This window comes from Phacochoerus africanus, chromosome 1, assembly GCF_016906955.1.
Source record: "Phacochoerus africanus isolate WHEZ1 chromosome 1, ROS_Pafr_v1, whole genome shotgun sequence".
Taxonomy (NCBI): Eukaryota; Metazoa; Chordata; class Mammalia; order Artiodactyla; family Suidae; genus Phacochoerus; species Phacochoerus africanus.
In genome coordinates this window covers 26,597,998-26,619,134 of record NC_062544.1, presented here as the reverse complement: position 1 = coordinate 26,619,134, position 21,137 = coordinate 26,597,998, and the positions used below count along the sequence as shown (strand labels likewise).

At 45.8% G+C, this 21,137-nt stretch overlaps 1 protein-coding gene across 3 annotated transcripts in view; it reads right to left on the bottom strand.

Moving 5' to 3' along the window:
* KCNIP1 (potassium voltage-gated channel interacting protein 1) overlaps positions 1–21,137 on the bottom strand; it is a 422,923-nt gene that overhangs the window by 64,084 nt on the left and 337,702 nt on the right. The gene's annotated exons all lie outside the window — the stretch shown is intronic.

The following is a 21,137-nucleotide window of genomic DNA, read 5'->3' as shown; positions in this document are numbered from 1 at the left end:
GAAGCTTCTGCCGTTTCTTACCTGCTTTCATGAAACCCTGCACTTATGTCTATTGTGGCACTTGGCACACTGGTTTGTGTATTTATGCATCTGTTTCTTGCCACCCTGTGGACTGCTTGAGAGCAAGGGTAGATCTGAGTTGTTTAAGTTCCCAGAATAAGGTCTAGACCGAATGCTTCAGAAATTAAGAAATCCCCAAATGGAAGCAATGGAGTGGAATGGAAAGAGCCAAAACTCATTTATTCAAACTCCTTTACTCATTCGTTCGTTCAGTCATTCATTCAACAAATATTTACTGACTAGTCATTATGAGCCAGCCACTGCTCTAAACACTAGAAATACAACAATCAAAAATCAATGGTTATTGATTTCCAAGGGGGAAGGGGAGGGAGTGGGATGAACTGGGAATTTGGGGTTAATAGATGCAAACTATAGCCTTTGGCATGGATAAGCAATGAGATCCTGCTGTGTAGCACTGGGAACTATATCCAGTCACTTATGATGGAGCATGATAATGTGAGCAAAAAGAATGTATGTATGTATGTGTGACTGGGTCACCTTGCTGTACAGTAGAAAACTGACAGAACACTGCCAGCCTGCTATAATGGAAAAAAATAAAAATCATTAAAAAAAGAAATCAATGGTTATGGTACTAATGGCCCAATGAAGGAGAGGGACATAATTCAAATAATAGCACAAGCATACAATTACAAGCTGTGGTAAGTGCTATAAAGGAAAAACATTCAGGGCTATGCCAACATAAACATAGGACCCAACACAGGCTGGAATTGGGAGTTTCATCAAGGATGCCTTCCTTGAGGAAGTGATGCTTGAGGTAAGAGCTGAAGGATCATTAGGCATTAACTAGATGACAGGTAGGTCAATGGCATGTAAGGAAAAAGGGACAGTGTGTGCAAAGGTCCTGAGGTGAGTGGGAACCTGAGTGTTGAGAGGTGTTTGGGAACTGACTGCAGGTTAGTGTTAGAGGCAGGGGTGGATAATGTGGTGACAAAAAAGACTGGGAGGCATTCTAGGGTCAGGCCATGCAGAGTTTTACACTGTGTTAAGGATTCATTTATCCTGGGCACAGTGGATTTTAAGCAAAGGAATAACATGAGTGTAAGTGTGTGTGTGTGTGTGTGTGTGTGTGTGTGCGCGCGCTTTGAATTTTAATGTCTTCAATGTAGAGAACAGAATACAAAGTGATAAAGTACACAGAGATTGTGGGATGTGTGTGGCCCTGCAGGCTGCCTCAGATACCACAGTGATGGCAAAGGTGGAAATAATAAAGAGCTACATTGAGGTGAGAAGCCCTCTAGAGGTCCCTATGGAGACAGCTTGACCATATTTCATGGTCATAGGCCTGCTCCAGGGTGTCCCCCTTCCAAAACAAAAGATCATACTGGTGAAGGCTCAACCTTCCCTGGGATAAGCTGGTTTGGGGGCTTCTGTTTTAGAGGGGAGCTCTCCTAGCCTGTCACACTTGAGCTCAGGCTAGCTCTATACTTTCTATTCATGTCTCTAGGATAAAGAGGTCAGAGAACTGGACTTAACCTCTAAGTGATAAATTCTTTAAGAACTTCTAGGTCTTGGAAGGGTTAGGTCAGCTCCAGAGTGGACTTAATTTGCTACCTTGAAAGGAATGAGACTTTGGGATGGTCTAGTTCATTATTTCCTTCCACTCATCCATATCTATCCACCCACCCACCCACCCATCCATCCATCCACCCATCCAAAAAATAGTCACTGAGAAAATATGCGAGGAGAGTCCAAAACCTGGTCTCTTGATCCCTAATACAGTACTTGCTCTTCCCTGGTCCACATCTGTCATTGTGAGTTAAGGTCTCTCAGCTCTTGTCAAGGAGATAAAGTCTGGCCCAGACACTATCACAGAATTTTGTTCTTTCATTTCTTTGGTTGCTGAGTTGGAGCCCCAGGCAAACCTTGAATTCTTCTCTCCTGATTTAATTGGCCCATTATTTTAAACTTTTGTAGATAAGGGAATAAAAAAGTCAGTGGAATATTGTATTCATCACATTCAAATTAATATGCTTCATTACCATAAAGACAAGGAGTGTGGTTGCAATATTTTCTAAAAACTTTTAATTGAACAGAACATGGGGGGGGGGGGGATGGAAACCACCAAGCTCAGATGTTGTTTTTCACTTTCGAAGAATGTAAGCTGTTTGTGATCTACTCATCTCATTAGTGTTAATTATGAACTAAAATAAAATGGCATTTAACACTGTGCTGAGACTTTAATTAAAGCCAAACCTTCACACCCAGGAACTCTTTGAAATCCAAGGTATTTATTCTAAAAGGGTATAAACCTCTGCTGGACCAGTGGTACAGCTATACCCACCCCATCACCTGCTGTGTGAAGGCTACTACTTCTGACAATCATCCATTCATCCATCCATCCATCCATCCATCTATCCCTTCAACAAATAAACTTTTACTTTAGCATTCAAACTTTAGAGTAGTTTTAGGGGAAGAAGACAAATATTTGTTAAATACCACTATATTTATCATTTAAATATATCATCTGAAGCCTAATACAGCACCAGTAACACAAGTAACATTCAAGTAAGGGCAGTTAGTGATATTGTATACAGTATATACTACCTCATTTAATCATCAAAAGCAGTCCCATGAGTCTGGAACAGTTTATTATTTTATCTGTTTTGCCAGAAGTAAAACTGAGGTCCAGAGACATTAGGTGACTCGCCCAAAGGCATATTTACTCCACATTTTCCTGCTTTACAATGCTGAGCTGGAAAGGGCATTCTGGATTATCTACATTCATTCATTCATTCATTCAACAAACATAGATCACCTACTCTGCACATGGATCTGTGCTAGGGGCTGGAGAGAGCTCTATCCTACTGCTTACAGGGTCAGTGGAGGTAGGCAGACAGTTGAGTGGAGATGACAAGTCAGTGCGATGGGTGCTGAGAGAGAAGCAGAAGAACTGGAGGAGCATGACACAGGGCTACCACGTCCAGCCTGGGCATCCAGGAAGGACTTAGGAGGCAAGACCAGTGGAACAGTTTCACCCTGGGTTCCTATAGAAAGACCTGGTCATAAGGGTGGCCTCATGGTTCTTCTTCCAGGGACTCTGGAAAACCCAAGCCCAGGTGCCCAGCAGAAACTATGGCCTAAGGTCCAATTAGCCAGACTGCAAGTTAAATACCTAGAAACCATCTGCACATAGCATGTCAATAATGACCAACTCATCGGGGCTGCCTGGCATCAGGCTCAGTGAACAATGTTCAAACAAACGTCAGTGCTCAGCATGGACTCAGCACTGACAGGTATTACAAATACCTAATTCCCTTCCTCCCCTGTCATAATTCCCCACCTCTGTCTGGTTTCTGGGTTCTGATACCCTAACTGGGCTCTTCCCCTGCATACCCCAGTCTCTTTATTTGAAAGAAAAGTCAACACAAGAAAGCAATCACTGATATGGTCAGAGATTCAGGGATTTTTAGGGCTGACTCATTGCTTAATGACAAGGGAGGAGGTGGTAGCCCAGACCAGGGCAAGCCACCTGCCCCTAGTCAAACAACAGAACCAGAATGTGGGCTGAGGACTCTTGACTTCAGTTTGGTGGTATTTCCCTTTTCCTAATCCAGTCCAGTGGGGAATCTTTGAGGAGATTCTCTTATACTAAGTGGGAAGTCAGGATGCTGTGGGAGGGATTCTTCTCCATAGATGAGCTTCCTGTTTGCCCAACTTTGCTTTACCGACTCCCCTCCCGTCCCACCCTGCCAAGAGCCTTTCTGCTTAGGGACTCTGGCTGTCTGTGACCTGCCCCATCAGCTCAATGCTTAACCTCTCAGAGGTTTCCTCTCTCAAGCTTTATCTTCATGTAAAAGAGAAGCAGTTTCAAGGAAAGGTACATATTGCTTTTGGCATGGCCACATCTCTATGAAGTTTTTAGCAGTGAACCCTGTGACTCCAAGTGGCCAGTTGTATCTTAATGTGCCCTCAATCACAGTGATTACTTTAGGGAAGGATTCATGACCTGATCACAGCCAATGAGGTTCTATGAACCTTTGGGATTCAGTTACCTGAGCCAATAAATTCCCTGTAACTTAAACAATTTTAGGATAATTTTGTTGTTGTTGTTTTTAGGGCCGCATCTGTGGCACATGGAGGTTCCTGGACTAGGGGTTGAAGAGGAGCTACAGCTGCCGGCCTATGCCACAGCTACAGCAATACTGGATCAGAGGTGCGTCTGCGACCTACACCACAGCTCATAGCAACGCCGGATCCACTGAGCAAGGCCAGGGATTGAACCTGCATCCTCATGGATACTCGTCAGGTTTGTTACTGCTGAGCCACATGGGAACTCCCTAGGATAATTTTTCTGTTACTTGCAGCTGAGTTCCGAATGACGAAATAGTAAAAACAGTAACTAATAAGAATTGACGGCTTCCTCTGTACCTGGTACTGTTTTGAGTTCTTACTTTTGTGAACTTATCTAGTATTCACTGCAATCTTCCAGATATGCAATATTGCTATTCTTATATTGGACCTGGTGAGGTTAAATAAAAGGGAACCTGGCAGGCAGGTGATGGATTTGGGATTTCAATCTGAGTAACCCAGCTGTAGCACCCATGTTCTCAACAACAATGCAATACCGCCCCCCCATATATCATTTTCAGTAAACCCCCTCTTTCCTCCTTGCTGGTCTTGTAAAGCTGCATCCAGTCTGCCCAAATTCTTGGGAAGGACCAGGTCAATTTCCTAAGTTCCCCGTGGAGGAAGCAGTTTGCTTATGCAAGTATGTCCCTCCCATGGGCCTGCCTCAGACACGAAGCCTGTACTTCTCTCATTAGAAGGTGTGATTTTTTGGATTATCATTAATAACTGTATTTGGAATAACAGCTTTTACTTGCTGAAGACAAGCTACGTGCCAGGCTTTCTTTTAAGCACATTTATACACATCATCTCACTTGATTCTTAGAAAAGAGGACAGTGAAGCCAACCATGGTGCCTAAGGTCGCTGGCCTAGGAATCACTCTCATCCTCAGTGCCTGCTGGAGGACGCGCCCTGACTCCTGGACCTCTTGGGCCTGTGGTCACCCAGCAGGAGAAGTGGGCAGAGGCCAGTGAACAGGCAACTTGAAAAAGGCCAGAATGACTTATGTGCCCCAACCACAGCTTGGGGGGGGCAGGGAGGCAAACCAGTCGCTTGGTCTGATGGAGAAGATCACGAATGAAAGTACAGAAAGGGCTTGTTACACAGCAGCAACTAGCAAAAGAGACCAGGAGGAAACACCCCAACTGTGAGCTGTGGCTTTCTCTGCTCTTGGGTTATTACGGATAATTCTCTTCATCCCTATTCTTTCATATCAGTGTTAAATTGCCCATAACAAGCATGACTTACTTTTATGCTCATAAAGAAAATGAAACAAAATAACAACCCATTATGAAAATTAATATAGAATTCTCAAATAAAAGGAATCCAGGTTCCTTGGAGAAATGGCTGATTCTAAGACTGGGGCAGGAAATATACAAAATGAGCTTAAAGCATCTTGGATTGCCAGAAAGTAAGGAAATGCTCAAAAACAAACCCCAAACCCCCTACAGTGACAGGAGTATGTCAAAGACACATAGGAGCCATCTTTCTGAGGCCCTAACGGTCAAAGCTGGAATAATTTGAGCAACAGAAAAGGGAAAAAAATACTAGATTATAGCGCAAAGTGTAAACATGAATATATTGAGTTATCCATAAATATCCACTGTAATATGAACAAGTCTCTTGTACAAAAGAATTCCAGATCATTTTCTTTTGGCCACACCTTCAACATGTGGAAATTCCTGGGCCAGGAATCAAACCTACGCTATAGCAGTGACCTGAGCTGTTGCAGTGACAACATTAGACCCTTAACCCACTGTGCCACAGGGGAACTCCAAGAATTCCAAATAATTTACTCCACCCTCAAGGAAGTTGAGCCTAACTCCCCAATCCTTAGGTGGGGCCTATGCATAGTGACTTCCTTTCAAAGAGGACAGTATATGGAAAAGGGGAAGGAAGGAAGCTTTACAGAGGAGAAACCTGACAAACACTGCCTTTGCCCGGTGATCAAGGTCAGCATCACGGCGATAAGCCATGCTGATTACATGTACCCTTGACATGGTGTGATGTGAATGGCACTTCACTCTGTGGTCTTCCTTTCCAAACCTGTAACCCCTGTCTAAGCATAAGAAAAACTGGAGTTCCCGTCGTGGCGCAGTGGTTAACGAATCCGACTAGGAACCATGAGGTTGCGAGTTCAATCCCTGGCCTTGCTCGGTGGGTTAAGGATCCGGAATTGTTGTGAGCTGTGGTGTAGGTCGCAGACGCGGCTCGGATCACGTGTTGCTGTGGCTGTGGTGTAGGCTGGTGGCTACAGCTCCGATTCGACCCCTAGCCGGGGAACCTCCATATGCCGCTGGAGCGGCCCTAGAAAAGGCAAAAAGACAAGAAAAAACAAAAACAGAAACTACAGATAAAACCCAACCGAGGGACATTCTGCAAAACTGCACTGTCACTCCTCAAAACTGTCAAGGGGGATAGTCTGAGAAACTGTCACAGCCAGTCACAGCCAAGAGGAGCCCAAGGGGACATGGACACGACATAATGTGGTTGCTTGCATGGGTTCCTGGAACAGAAAAAGCACATTAAGTAAAAGCTAAGGACGTCTGCATTAAGTATGGCCTTTAGGTAATAATAATGTAACAATATTAGTTCATTAATGGTGGTGATGGGAAGGTAAGCTGTTCATAATAGGGGAAGTTGGACTTGGGGTATATGGGGACTCTCTGTACTATTTTTGAAATTTTTCTCTAAATCTAAAACTATTCTAAAATGAAAAGTTGATTTTAAAAAAGGCAGGCATAGGAGTTCGCTACTAGTGGCCCATGGTTACTACTAGCTGACTAGTAACCATGAGGACACATGTTCGATCCTTGGCCTTATTCTGCGGGTTAAGGACCCAGCATTGCTGTGGCTGTGGTGGAGGCCAGTAGCTGCAGCTCTGATTTGACCCCTAGCCTGGGAACTCACCGTTCCCCCATTTCCCCCCAAAAAGTCAGGCTCAGGGAGTGGCAGCAGCAGATAGCGCAGAGGCTTGGGGCAATGGTTCAGCCCCAGCAGCAACTCAGCCCGAAGGAGAAACTGTTTAACTCCTGGTGACTTTCACGTTGCCTTTTTTTTCCCCTTAGAAAAATCTAGATGTCTGTACATAAATCTGTTTGCTGGACTGGAAGGGGACAAAGTTATTGCAGCTAACTGGCCTTCCCCAAGTCCCACAGAGATCTCCTGGTGGTTAAATTCATTAACTTAGTATTTTGTAATGATTAAAACACTGATCAATAATCTGCTAGGTCTGGCCCTTAAATCAATTGCCCCATTAATAAGAATGAAAGCACCATTTTATTATCAAGCCCTGGATCTTTTGCAGAAAAGGCTTCTGGGGTTTGGGGCTTCCATCCCCTCTGCTGCTGACCAGGTTAATTAAAACTCCCATCCAGGTTCCTCAAGCCTCATGCTTGTTGTCACTTGGAACAAAATTAGCTGGAGGGAAAGACTTCTAGAAAAATGGGTTTCACTCAGTGAGATGCTCATTAGTGAGTCAATTAAATTTTCTTGAGACCCTACTAAGTGCTCTGGCCTCTGCCCAAATGCCCCCTCCTTAGAGAGGCTGCCCCACCCCCACCCCATCTTTACCACCTTATCCTAAACATCACTGCCCACATGCTCTCTGGCCACTGCTTTAGTTTTCTTCAGAGCTCTGATCACTGCTTGATAATATATTTAATATACTTGCTCACTGTTTCTTTTGTTTGTTTGTTTTGTTCCTTCACTAAACTGAAAGCCCCATGAAGGCTTAATTCCGAAGGCGATGGAAAGCCATGGAAAGAAGTGGCCTGGGGGGATTTGGGTTTTGGAAGGATGACTCTGCCTGGAAGGCGCAGACAGAGTTGGAGGAGAATAGAGACAGGACTGGTGGAGAGGGGATGAGGGTGCGCATAAGGCCAGAGGGAGGCAGTTCAGAGACCTGGTGAGGCTGCCTGGTGCTGATGGGATAGAGAGCAGGGCGAGGCTGCCGCCAGTCCTGGGAACTAGTATGGACAGGACTTGTGAAAAGATCGGGCGTGGGTGGAGAAGAGAGAGACTTTGAGGGTGACTCCCAGGTCTCCGGCTTGGGTACCAGTCCACCGAGGCTGGGGACACTGGGGAAGGTCAGGTCGGGGAGATGACCTCCAACTCTTGGTCCTCTAGAGGAGAAACTCTGGAGATAGGAGCTGAGATCCCCATTAGCTGGCCTCGTGTATGGGCTGGGTGGGGGTAGAGGGCGTGGGGTGAGAGATGACCCTCAGACCACCTCCCTTCTTGCTCCTCCTCAAAAGTGATGTCTGCACAACCGCATCTGGACCCATGGGGTCGGCATGGTGGGAACGAGTAAATGGGTAGACACGCAATACACACCTTTATGTTGAATTGCAAAGAGATGAGGAGGGTGTAGTATAGGGTGAGAGACCATAACCCACGTGCATTTTCAGCCTCAGCCCATTTCTTAGCACAGAGCTCAGGGTCCTTTGCTTGGGCAGGGATTACAGCTGCTGAAGGCTCCGGCAGAGGCACGGGACCCACAGGCAGCCACATGGTTTTGTCTTAAGACCTCCCCACTCCTGCTTACCCAGAGACACCACAGATGGCTCTGTCACCATGATTCACCGACTCCTTGGAGTTAGCAGGGACTTAAATGCCAGGAGCACCATCTTCTTATTTATAAGCCAGGAGAAGATGGACATGCCATGGCCAAGGTCAGATAGGAAGCTATGGTGGATGTGACCTTCCAAGTCACGTGTGTCACTGTACATACCTGGACAAACACCCATGTGTCCCCATGTCCACAGACATGTGCTCTCAGGGAGAAACACAGGGACACCCTCTAAGTGCTTCACACCATGGACAACCCCCAAATACGTAACTCCAGCCTTGTCTGATCTCTCCTCAGCTCCAGACTCATATTGTCAGCTGTCTGCTCAGTATCTAACAGGGCGAATGGGGAACTCAAACATAACAGGTCCAAAACCGAACTCTGGATTTTTATCTTATCAAACCTGCTCCTAAATAGATCTTCCAGAAGGTGACAACCACATCAGGTCAAAAACCTAGGTGTCACCTGAGAGTCTTTTCTTTCCTTTAGCCCTCCAGTCTCCATGCCAACACTCAGGGGCAACCTGTTGGCTCTATTTCTGAAATACACCACAAATCTCTATCAGTTGCTCTCACTGGGTTCTCTAGCAAAGTGAGCTTCCTCTGTGAATAGTTGGTCTGTGCTGCTTCCAGGACACAACTAAAGAAGAAGCAAGGGACAGTTAAGAGCAGGGTCCCTGAGCCTTCCTGGTGGTGGTGGGGCATGTATGGACCAGGCACAGCCAGGGGCTCTACCTTGGTGGATCTCTGGGGGCCATGTGAGGAGGGAAGAGAGGAAGCCTATCTCACTCTCACCTCTTTCAGATGCCCTAGTCTAGAGGCAGACACCCAGGGCAGGGCAGAAATCCTCGTAAGTGTGGAACAGGAAAGCTGGGGCAGAGTCCTAATCTCCACTCATGCTTGATCTTTAGCTGTCACCCGGCTAGCTGGGGAGGAACGAAAGGACAAATATCCATTAACTAGGCTTCTCATTACACAAACTCTACATCAAAAGCATTATGTTCCTGCTGGGGCTCAACGGGATCGGTGGTGTCTTAGGAGCGCTGGGAGGCACGTTCGATCCCTGGCCCCAGTGCAGTGGGTTAAGGATCCAGGGCTGCTGAAGCTGAGGCTGTGGCTTAGATCACAACTGTGGCTCAGACCTGATCCCTGGCCTGGGAACTTCATATGCCTTGGGGTGGCCAAAAAAGAAAAAAAAAAAAGCATTTTGCTCTCAACTCCATTTGGCACTCTCCTGTGATTTACTTTAAGCAAATTACTCCTTTGTATAAAAATCGTTTTCCTTTAAATATTAAGGGGGAAGAAGTTTTCCATTTTCTTTGGTGTGGCGTTTATTATATCTTGAGGGCAAAGACTTCTGCTTTCAAAATGGAAATCAATGAGAAACATGATTGAATTTGGGAAACTCGGTTTTACAGCCAACAGTTCTGGACCATGTCAGAAGTTCTGAAGGCTCTAAATAGATCTATAATTCATAGGAACATTTTGGAGATTTGAAAAGTGAGTGGGTCTCACTTTGTCATGCAACTGACTTCGAATGCCCTGTCACTTCAAGTCTGAAAGGTTCTATGTTCTTTTGAGACTAGAGAATCTCAGGATAGGCTTATTTCTTTGTACCTTTCTCCACACTCCTTCCCACCTTAGTGGATCATGGGCAGCATTAAATGGGCCAGTGGGCATCAAGAAATAGGCCAGAGAAGTTGCCATTGTGGCTCAAAGGGTTAAGAACCTGACATTGTATCCATGAGGATGCGGATTCAATCCCTGGCCTCGCTCAGTGGGTTCAGGATCTGGCATTGCCACAAGCCATGGTGTAGTTTGCAGAAGTGGCTCAGATCTGGCATGGCTGTGGCTGTGGTGTAGGCCGGCAGCTGCAGCTATGATTTGACCCCTAGCCTGGGAACTTCCGTATGCCACAGGTGCAGCCCTAAAAAAAAAAAAAAAAAAAAAAAAAAGCCAGCATGGGCAGTAAAGAATAAGGCTTATCATCATTCTAATCTTGGGACCCCAAAGGAGCCAAGAAAAAAAAATCCAGAGGGTTATTAGGAGAGGAACAGCAGAGTCGTGATGAAATGGAAATAATTTCAACAGCAAAAGCTCTTCTCTCAATGTTAAAGTTCTGAAGGAAGATTAAAACACGGAACAAAAAGGCAAGGATTCTGGTTCAGAGTCAGGTTTCAGAACTTTCCCTGTGCCGTGCAGAGTCTTCACTCCCCTCCACGTATTTGTGAACATGCAAGATATTTTCAAACATGCAAGACTCTGGGTGAGCCTTTGGGAAAGAATCCTCTAGAGAAACGAGGAGAAAGGAAGAAGGGAATTCTCCAAAATGGGTCAACGATGCTTCTCTCGGCCTGGCAGGGATTCAGGTGACTTGTTTTTTCTGATCTCTAATCCTGTTTATTTTCCAAGTTCTCCCTAATGAACATAGACTGAATTCATAATAAACCCTGGGGTTTCTCACACGCTCTCGTGAGTTTCTATGTATTCCTCCAACACCTTGGTCACGAGTCCCCTTGAAAAAGCCTAATTTGGGTGCCCATCTGTTTCTTGTTGGGATCCCGAGGTACACTTATCCTACATAGAAGGGAATGGTAGCCACAGAGGGAACAAAGCAAACCAATGTCAAGACATTCTAGTGAGAGGCAGCCGCTTGCCAAAGGCTTTTCAAGCCCGGCCTACCTTCTTTTAGTTATTAAAAAAAAAAAAAAAGTGGATGGGGGAGTTCCCATCATGGCTCAGTGGTTAATGAACCCAACTAGTATCCATGAGGATGCAGGTTCGATCCCTGGCCTCACTCAGTGGGTTAAGGATCCAGCATTGCCGTGAGCTGTGGTGTAGGTCGCAGACGCTGCTTGGATCCCGAGTTGCTCTGGCTGTGGTGTAGGCTGGTGGCTACAGCTCCAATTCAACCCCTAACCTGGGAACCTCCACATGTCTTGGGTGCGGCCCTAAAAAGACAAAAGATTAAAAAAAAAAAGAAAAAGTGGATGAGGGAAGACTAGCTTTTAATTATGGAGTGTAAGAGGGCTGCCGGCAAGAAATACAGCTTGTCTTTGAGGTACAGAGGCTGGAAAGAGGGTGCAGCCCACGTGTCTCCATGTTGCTGAGGCTGGGCCCCTGCACCACCTAAACCGTCTCATGCGCCACAGGCCTCATGTTTCTGGAAACATCGGCTGAGAGTCGTTCACATTCTGCTTGCCGTGAGTCTGTCAGGGTTGTCAGCTCTCAGGGCCCAGACAAGAATCTGAGAAGGGTTATGTGTTCAAACCCACTGTGGAAGACACTGCTGTGTTGGAAACGCGGAGCCGATGCGGCCTTTGGTGGGACCCTTCTCCGTGCAGATCTGATCAAGTCACTGGCTCCCTTGCTTCCCGCATTCACTTTCTCCCTTCCTCACCAAACACTTGCTCTGTTCCTGAGGCAGCCCTCCGGGCGCTGTGCTAGACTCTGTGGCCTCAATGGCGCAAAAGACAGACCCTGTCTTGGCTCCCCACCACCAGCTAGAAGAGAAAGTCTTTATATAACAGGAGAGCCTCTGTGATGTGAGCCCTGCCCCCCACCTTCTAAAACTCCTCTCCTGCCATTTCTAAGAAAAAGGGACAGCTGGGATGACACCCCATATTCTTTTGGCCTCTACAGAATCCCCATGCAATTGCATTTTATTTTATTTTATTTTATTTTATTGTATTATATTGTATTGTATTGTATGTATGTACGTCTCTGTGTATATATGTATGTATGATGTCTGTCTGTCTGTCTCTGTGCTTTTCCCTAGGCTGAACCCTCTGCCTACAACATTTTCCTTTCAGCCCAGCCTCCTCCATTGGGGAGCCCCCTTAGAGGCCTCTTCAATGGTCCCCCTGGGGGCTCCTATCCCAGCCGTAACCACATCTGAGGCCTCATCTGGTCTGTTTCCTTCCTGGCGTGTGAACCCCAGTGAAGGAGGTATGAAGCCAGAGCACCCCAGAAACACAGCCTACAGGGTCAGGCCCAGAATTATCACAAGGACTGAAAAATACAGGTTAGTTCTAGGAGATTTCTTGCACACCTGAGTCTGTGCACTGAGATGCATTCCTGGAACACCAGGATGAAGCTTGTTGCAGGGCTGGGCTCATGTACAGGCCCTATAACTGAAGGAAGCTGGTGCCTAGGGGCTTGGAGAGCCTGACAGGGCCGGGCCCTGCCCTCCTTGGCCATGCCCCTCAGAGCCAGGCTTGTCCAGCCGCTTCAGGAAGGCAGGATGGCCGGAGGACAGAGCTCCAAGCCCTGCAGTGGGAGGAAATGGCACACAAGGCCAGGGCCAGCCTGTTCTGCCCTCTCTCTCCCCCTCCCCCTCCAGCCCCCTCCACATCAGCCCTGGCAGGGGGACCCTCCCCTTGTTCCAACCCCCCACAAGCTTTCTCTCAAATGCAGATCTTTTCTCATGTCCTGCCCTGTGGCAGAACTGACGGTTGGTCAATGAGCAAGATGATTGATTCGTCTCACGGACTCACTTCCAAAATAGGATTTCCCCCCACAGCAGGAGCACGGGAATTACACTGTGCTATAGTTTAGAGGACAACGCTTCCCCAAGAAGAATGTCAGTGCTCAGAGCACAATGGGAATCAGAAGTGGAGACAGGGTGGAGATCCCGGCTATGGAAGGTGCTTGTTCTTATCACCCTGAAAGCCAAACTCCCCCCCCCCCCCACTCTGACACACCAAGGAGAGACAGATGCAGTCTGGGCCACCTGAATGGAGACGTCAGCTCTGGCCATCAGTGCACCCAAGGCCTGTCTAGCAAAGGTGGGCATAGTGGCTGTGGTTGGCTTGTCTGGGCCGAGTCAGCTGAGACTCTGGTTTGAGTTAGATGAGCAAATGTGACCAGGTGGAGGTGAAGCTATTTTTGTAAGACAGAGAGAGAGGATGTGAGAGAATCGTGAAATGAGCGTGGAGGAGAAGAAATTCAGTCTTGCCCTCTAAGGCAATGTTCCACAGTGAGGTACAACTTCTCTGGCCCTGGTGTCCAGGTGGTGCCTCTCCCAGAGGGCACGTCCCTGGGCCGAGTGGGACCTGCATCTTAAGGTCAGTATCCACCAGACATGTGTAGCTTTCGCATAACCTGGTCTCAGTGGATGCCACCTTCATCTAATGCACCACTAAAGAGAAATTTCTCCTCATGGTGGAGAATAAAAGACTTTCTGCTGGATACAGTTTGAGTTGGTATTTTCTCATGTATTTTAAGGACGATTTAGGGAATTTCAAGAATAATTTTAACTCTGCCCAGTTGTTGTCTTTTGGGTTGACTCCAGAGCCACCGAAGTCATTTTATTTTAGAACCTTCTTTATCCAGTTAACTTAACGGTCCTTATTTTTATAAGTGGTTATGCTGCAAACTTGATCTCTGTTTATTTTTAAATCCTTCCAAATTTCAGATCACCATGCTCAAAATAAAGGTTTTAGGATACACGGTTTAAAATTCAGAACCAGGTCATGTTAATATAAGCTTACTACATTCCGAAAAGCCATCAAGAAAATTTTGCACCATTAACCAGATAATGTTCATGCAACTCATGTACCTAAAGGTGAAACTACTGGCTCCAAGAACACTCTGGAAATGAGTTCACGTTGTAATTTTCGCCAACAAATGGCCAACCTAATTTAACCACAGGTAGACTTTAGCTCTCTCCAGATGCTTGCTCTACAGGTAAATCATGCATCATATCTGCAGAGGAAAGAGTAATGAGAAAATCTAACAGGAGCTGGAATGAACACTGTGTTAAATATGTTTTACCCTCATTAAATACATTAATATTCATGAGTAAATGATTATATATATGAATTTCCTATGGTAATGACCCAGATTCAGCCAAGCCTCCCCCCTTTTAAATGGATACCAGCATCAAAGTGCAGCATGGCTTTATGGTGACTAGAGCAGTACCTACAATTTCACAAATTTATGACCTATCTGTGCACATGACTGGAATGTGAGTTCATTCCGGTACAATTTACCCTTTGGCGTTTCCCCACGGCCCCCGGGCACAGAGCCTGGCCCGTGGTAGGTGCTTGGCAACATTTGACAAATGGAAACACAGGCACCCAGGAGAATGGCACAGACACCCCACAGCAGAAGAGCACTGAGAAGGTGGGTCCCAGTGGCGACAGGGACCAGGGCAGCTTTCTTGGAGGAAGCAGGTCAGAGGTGAACCCCAGAGATGGGAGGGTTCAGGATTGATGGGAAGTTGCGCAGAAGACACTTCAGAATGAGAGGAGGGAGAGACAGGTGCAAGGAAATGTGAGCCGGTGTAGGAAAAGGATGAGGATGGTGTGGCTTTTGTCAAAAAACCCAGAGGAATTGCTGGGTGAAGGGGTCACCTGTGGGCTGGTCAGACCAGCATACTTTTCCCTAAGAAATGTCCTTCCCCAGTTCAAGTGTTTTTTTTTTTTTTTCTTTTTTCCTTTTAGGGCTGTACCTGCAGCAAATGGAAGTTCCCAGGCTAGAGGTCGACTTAGAGCTGCAACTGAGGCCTATGCCACAGCCATAGCAATGAAGGATCTGAGCTGCATCTGTGACTTATGCTGTGGCTTGCAGCGATGATGGGTCCTTAACCCACTGGGCGAGGCCAGGGATCAAGCCCATATCCTCACGGACACTATGTCCAGTTCTTAATCCTATGAGCTACAACGGGAACTCCTCAAATGTTTTTAGTGAAAACTGTAATATTCCTTAATATGAGCTGGCTCCCTGGCTGCGTGATTGGGGGTGGGGAGGGCATCAGTCTTGTACATGGCACACTGGAGCAGTATAGGATATTGGTTCTCTCTCTCTCTCACTCTCTGTCTCTCTGGGAGGGCAAGCTTTTCACATAGACCTGGAGCTATTGAGAATGGTCACACTCTGCCACGTGTATTAGAAAATGACAGCACATCTGCAGGTAAAGGGCGGCAGAGATGAGACAGCAAGAATGTGAGAAGGAGCTGCCCAGGGCCACTGCGTCCCAGGCCCTGGTTTCCGCTGAGGCTCAGCTGCCACCCTCCATCAGTACTTCCTCCCTTTGGTTCAAGATGAGGGAAACTGGTTTCTGTTACTTTGCACCAAATGAGAGATTTTTATGTGCATCCCCAGCATGAGTCTGAATTGAGTAGAGAGGGTCTTACAAATTATGGCACAAAACCCCATGCCAAACCCAGAGGTTGTCTCAAAGATCCATATTTTATGAGGATGATGAAGAGAGAGGAGGAGGAAGCAAAGGAGGAGATACGCTCACTCCACTCTTCCTGCTCTCTGCCAAGGTCATGGAGCTGATCACACCTGGGCGGCAGGAACACGTCTCCCCTCCCCAGGTGCACACAGCTGATGCAAAATTCTGGGTCCAGCAAACTCTGACAGATGCCATCTCCCTTGACCAGTATTGACAGGAAAGGGGTCCAGAGCTGGGCTGTTTTTCCTCCACCTGCCAAACAGCAGTTCTGTCTGCCTCCTGATCCTGCCTACCTGGAACTCTGCCTCTGACACCCAGAGTCTCGCTCCCCACTCTCTCCCTGAGGATAGGAGGGGGCACAGTGCACCCCAAACTCCCCCACTCCACCCCGACCCCCTGCAGCCCGGTGTGTGTTCTCTCATCCCCAAAACGCAAAACTAAGAATAAAAAACTGGTCATAGTAATGTCTAGAACCAACCTAAACAGCTGTAAGCTTCTGGAAGGCAGGGCTGGTGCCTTAGGTTTTTGGGTTTGGGGACAGGGTACGAAGGGGGGAATGCACGGTGGGGTCAGGAAAGTGTTCAGGGTTTGCATAAACACTCTTGAGCTCCAGCTTCCCCATCTGTAAAATGGGAGAACAGCAACTATCTTTCTACAGGGAAGTTTGGTTTTGCTTTTTTTTTTTTATTACTCAAATGAATTTATCACATCTGTAGTTGTATAATGATCATAACAATCCAAAGTTTTAATGATAAAAAGAAAGAAGATACATGTAATGCACTAGTCTATGCTTGGCACGTGTTGCAGGCACACAGAGAAATGGCAGTCCCTCCCTGCCCCAGCAGGTACCCCGAGTCTGATAGCCAATGTCACGCAGCCAAGCATACGTCAACACCCACCGGCTTCTCCCACCCAGCCCTCTGCTTTCATCCTGAGTGAGCAGTGCCCCACTTCCTCTCAGTCCGGCTATCTCTTCCCGCCCCCTGGGGACCTTTTTCGCCCACACACCCTTAGGGACCACAGCTCTACCCTTGGCTTTGTCTCCTGCGCTTTCTGACCCTCCCTGCCCCAGCTGGCTCCCCCATCGCTCACCCTGACAGCCACAAACGCCTATTTATTTGCCGACTAACTTCCGGGTGGTTTAATATCCCCCTGAATTACTGTACAATCTCTTTCAAGTTATATTTGATTATTTTTCACATTTAAAAACATGAACACAATTACCCCACAATGGCACGTGCCGTTACAGGGGGAAATAAAATAGTATTGCAATACCATCTGTGCATCTCAGACAAGGACTCAGTCCCTGGAAATTATGTCTCTAGCACGGAGCGAGATCTGCCGTGATAGGTACCATATAAATGCATATGAGACGATAAATAGTTACAAAGGGAGAAGATGCTGAATAATTAATCCACCCGCCTCTCCTGGAACGTTCTTTATAAATCTGTCCCAGGCGTTCATTTGTTTTTGTTTTTGTTTTTTACAGAAGCAAATATTTAAAAGTAAAAAATAAATAATGTCCAGGATGGAGTGCTATTAAAAAAAAAAAAAACAGTGGGAGGGAGGTAGAAGATTATAGGTGATGAAGATTCCCAAGATTTCTGTAACATCAACCAGATGGCACTTGTTAAGGAGATGGATGAGGTAAGATGGGACGGGGTGGTTCCTGGGAGACGGGATTGGTCTGGGATCAGGTCTAATCAGTAGGTCTTCATGCTGGATTAATGCTATAGACTTTATAACCTGGGCCCAAGTCTATGTGTAGTTGGAGAAGGGAAAACCCATAGGGACACATTTAGAAAGTTCTAGAAATCTCCTCCCGTCCCTCAACACCACTGGATTTCCAAGAATCTCAGGATAAGTACAGGATTTTGTGTGATCTAATCCAAATTTGGCTTTGATCTGCATCCTCTGTCCATCTCCCACCCCAAACCTGAAAGCACCGGATCTCAGCTGATTGGCGTCCCTCCCTCAAGGGCTGCTTATTACCCATTAAGGTGACCTGTCTTATCCTGGCAGCCCTGACTGTCAGAAAGTTCTTCCTCCAGAGGCCAGAGGCGTCTCTCTGAGACCCACCTTTCCCTACTTGTAATCCCAAGAGCCAAGAAGAGCCCAAGCCCCTCTGCCCTTCGGATATATAACCAGATATCAAGTCCCTCACACCCCTTCTCCTGGATCCTGGGCCTGGGAGTTCCCAGACCTGAAAGTCCTTTGAGTTCAGAAGGTTCCTTTAAAAATGTACTCCTTGGACCAGTCACTCATACCTTATGGGGAAATACGGTGGGTTACTCTATTTCAGATCTACATTCTTTATCAGATATATGCTTTGCAAATATTTTCTCTCCCCCTGTGACTTGCCGTTTCCTTTTCTTAACAGTATCTTTTGGAGCAGAAGTTACTCCAGTTTACTAACCGAGTGGCAGTAGAAGGTGAAATGGTACAACTACTGTGGGAAATCCTAAGTTGGCAATTTATTAAAAAGTTAAGCATTTCCTTTCATATGATCGCACCCAGCGCCCCGAAAATGGCATCAAGATAATTAATGGCTGTGATAAAAACACCAGAATATTTTCTCAAGAGAACAGAAAGCATCTCTATAAAGACTTGTACACAAATCCCAGAATCGTTTTACTTGTCATAGCCAAAACACTGGAAAGAATCCAAATGTCCATCCACAGGTGAATGAATCAACTGTGCTACATCCAGACAATGTGACAATACCACTTAGCAATAAAAAGGGACAAAGCTGTCAACCAGGTGATAACATGACTGAATCTCAAAGCCATCATGTGGCGTGAAAAAAGCCAGGTAAGAGAGACTACATATTGTGATTCCATTTATAGAGAAAGCTAGAAAACACAAGCTATAGTGACAAAAAGCAGATCAGAGGTGGAGGGTTGGGAGGAGGGGATTAAAAAGGGGTATAGGGAAACTTTTGGGGTGATGGCTATATTCCTCTTGATTCTGCTGGTTTCATAGCCATATATCAAAACTAATAAAATGTTACCATTTAAATACAGCTTCTTGCACCTCAACTATACTGCAATGTATCTGTTTTTAAAAAGGGAATTTGAATCTTTCCATTAAAGAGTATCCAATTTATAACCCTTAGCAATAGTTCTTAAAATCTCCTTTTCTCTCTTCTTTGATTTTCTTCTCCCAACTCCTTAGGAGCCTCTGACCATAAAGCACAGAAAACTCTCGAGCGCTCTCATCTGCTGTGACTTTTCTGGCTCTTTCCTCTGCTGCCCCAACCCCTCTTTATTATGAAGATCAATTTTGCCTCTCTGGCTTCTTTGCCTATATGATTTCATTCCCTGGTTCCCTTACCTGAATTTTTCATTACAAAGGAAAGATAAAGAATCAGCTCACCTCCCTCCTGCCTCTTCCCTGTTTTCCTTGTTGGGTAACAAGCGTAGGTACCTGCCTGGTGAGGACAGGATTGTATGGGAAGGGGGAGAGCGTTGGCTGGTAAATGGGTCAGGGCACTCACTGACACAACAAGTGCCTTTTGGGAGTGAGAAAATGATGCTCCCTCTGAGTGGATGAATTTGAAAAATGCCTTCCATTGGGAGACCCAGACTTGTAAGTACCTGGTTTGGAGAAAATATGCATCATAGTGTAAAATAAAAGGCACCCTTTCTCGGGAGAGATATAGCCTTACACCAGGGTGTATGGCTTGGGGAGCAGATCATGGCTGGGTTTCAGCTCCTACTCACTCCAGACTCCCCGCCCGGCCTCCCACATCAAGAGCTCTTGTTCAGTGCACAAAACTAAACAACAGAAAATGGCAGTCCTGGAAGAGACGATGCTTTGATAGCAGGCAGAGCCAAATATAATTGGGGGAGATGTTGAGAACACTCCTGGAAATAAATCTTATCCCTGTATTTTTTATTTATAAAATGAATTTATCCATTCAACTAGCGAGGGACATTTAAATTGTATCGAGGGTGGTTTTTTGGGGGTTTTGTTGTTGTTGTTGTTTGCTGTTGTTAATGATGCTGCAACAAATACACTTGTATATGTCCCTTAAAGGACTTGCTCAAGAGTTAATAGTGGCATTGTTGGGTCATTTGAAGGTTATATAACTTGGCTAGGCATTGCCAAACAATTTTACAAGGTGAGCGTATTAATGTGCTTTCATCAGGAATGTATGAGAGTTTATAAATTCTTTATGAATTTCTTAATCCTTTATAAATTGCTTTTTTTTTTTTTTTTTGCCTTCTTAGGGCCATATCTGAGGCACACGGAGGTTCCCAGGCTAGGAGTCGAATCGGAGCTATAGCTTCCAGCGTACACTACAGCCACAGCAGTGCCAGTTCCGAGCTGCGTCTGCGACCTACACCACAGCTCACTGCAATGCCGGATCCTTAACCCACTGAGCGAGGCCAGGAATCGAACCTGCATCCTTATGGATACTAGTCAGATTCGTTTCTGCTGAGCCATGACAGGAACTCCCTTTGTAAGCTTCTTAATTTAGAAGTTCTTAATTCTTTATAAATTTCTTAAGTCTTACCAACATAGTGATTGTGAAATTGTGTCTCGTGTTTTAACTGCATTTTTCTGATTATTAGTGAGGTTGAGCAAGTTTGCATAAAATTGTGGGCCTCTAAATATTCTTGTCTGTGAAATCCATCTCCTGACCATTTTTTATGTTGGAGTGTTTGTTTTCTTCAGCTTGGTTCATAGGCCATATATTCTGGATACTTAGTCTTCTCTCGGTTATATGTGCGGCAAGTAACTTCTCCCACTCCATGGCTTACACTTTAACCCTCTTGAAAGTGGCTTTTGGTGGACAGAGCTCTTAACATTAATGAAGTCAAATTTATTCATCTTTATGGTCTGTACTTTCAGTATCTTGTTGAATTCTTACCTAACCTGAGGCCATACATATATTTTCCTATATTGTCTTCTGAAAGTTTTATCATTTTTCTTTTGCACATTTAGGTATTTAATTCACCTGGAATTGATTTTTATGGAGGATATGAAGCAGGAGTTCAATTTAATTTTTAAAAATTTTCCATCATAGATTACCGATCGTCCTTGCACAGTTCTAGATAAGTCTGTCATTCTCTCCACTGCTGTGTGTGTCATGTATCTGGCATCTGTATCTGTGGGAGTCGTCCTCTGAGCTACTGTTCGCCTATTTGTTTATCTCTGTACAGCCACATTCCTCTCACCACTCTTGCTTTATCCTGTCTCATTAGCTTTTTGGATCAGTCTTCCCATCGTGTT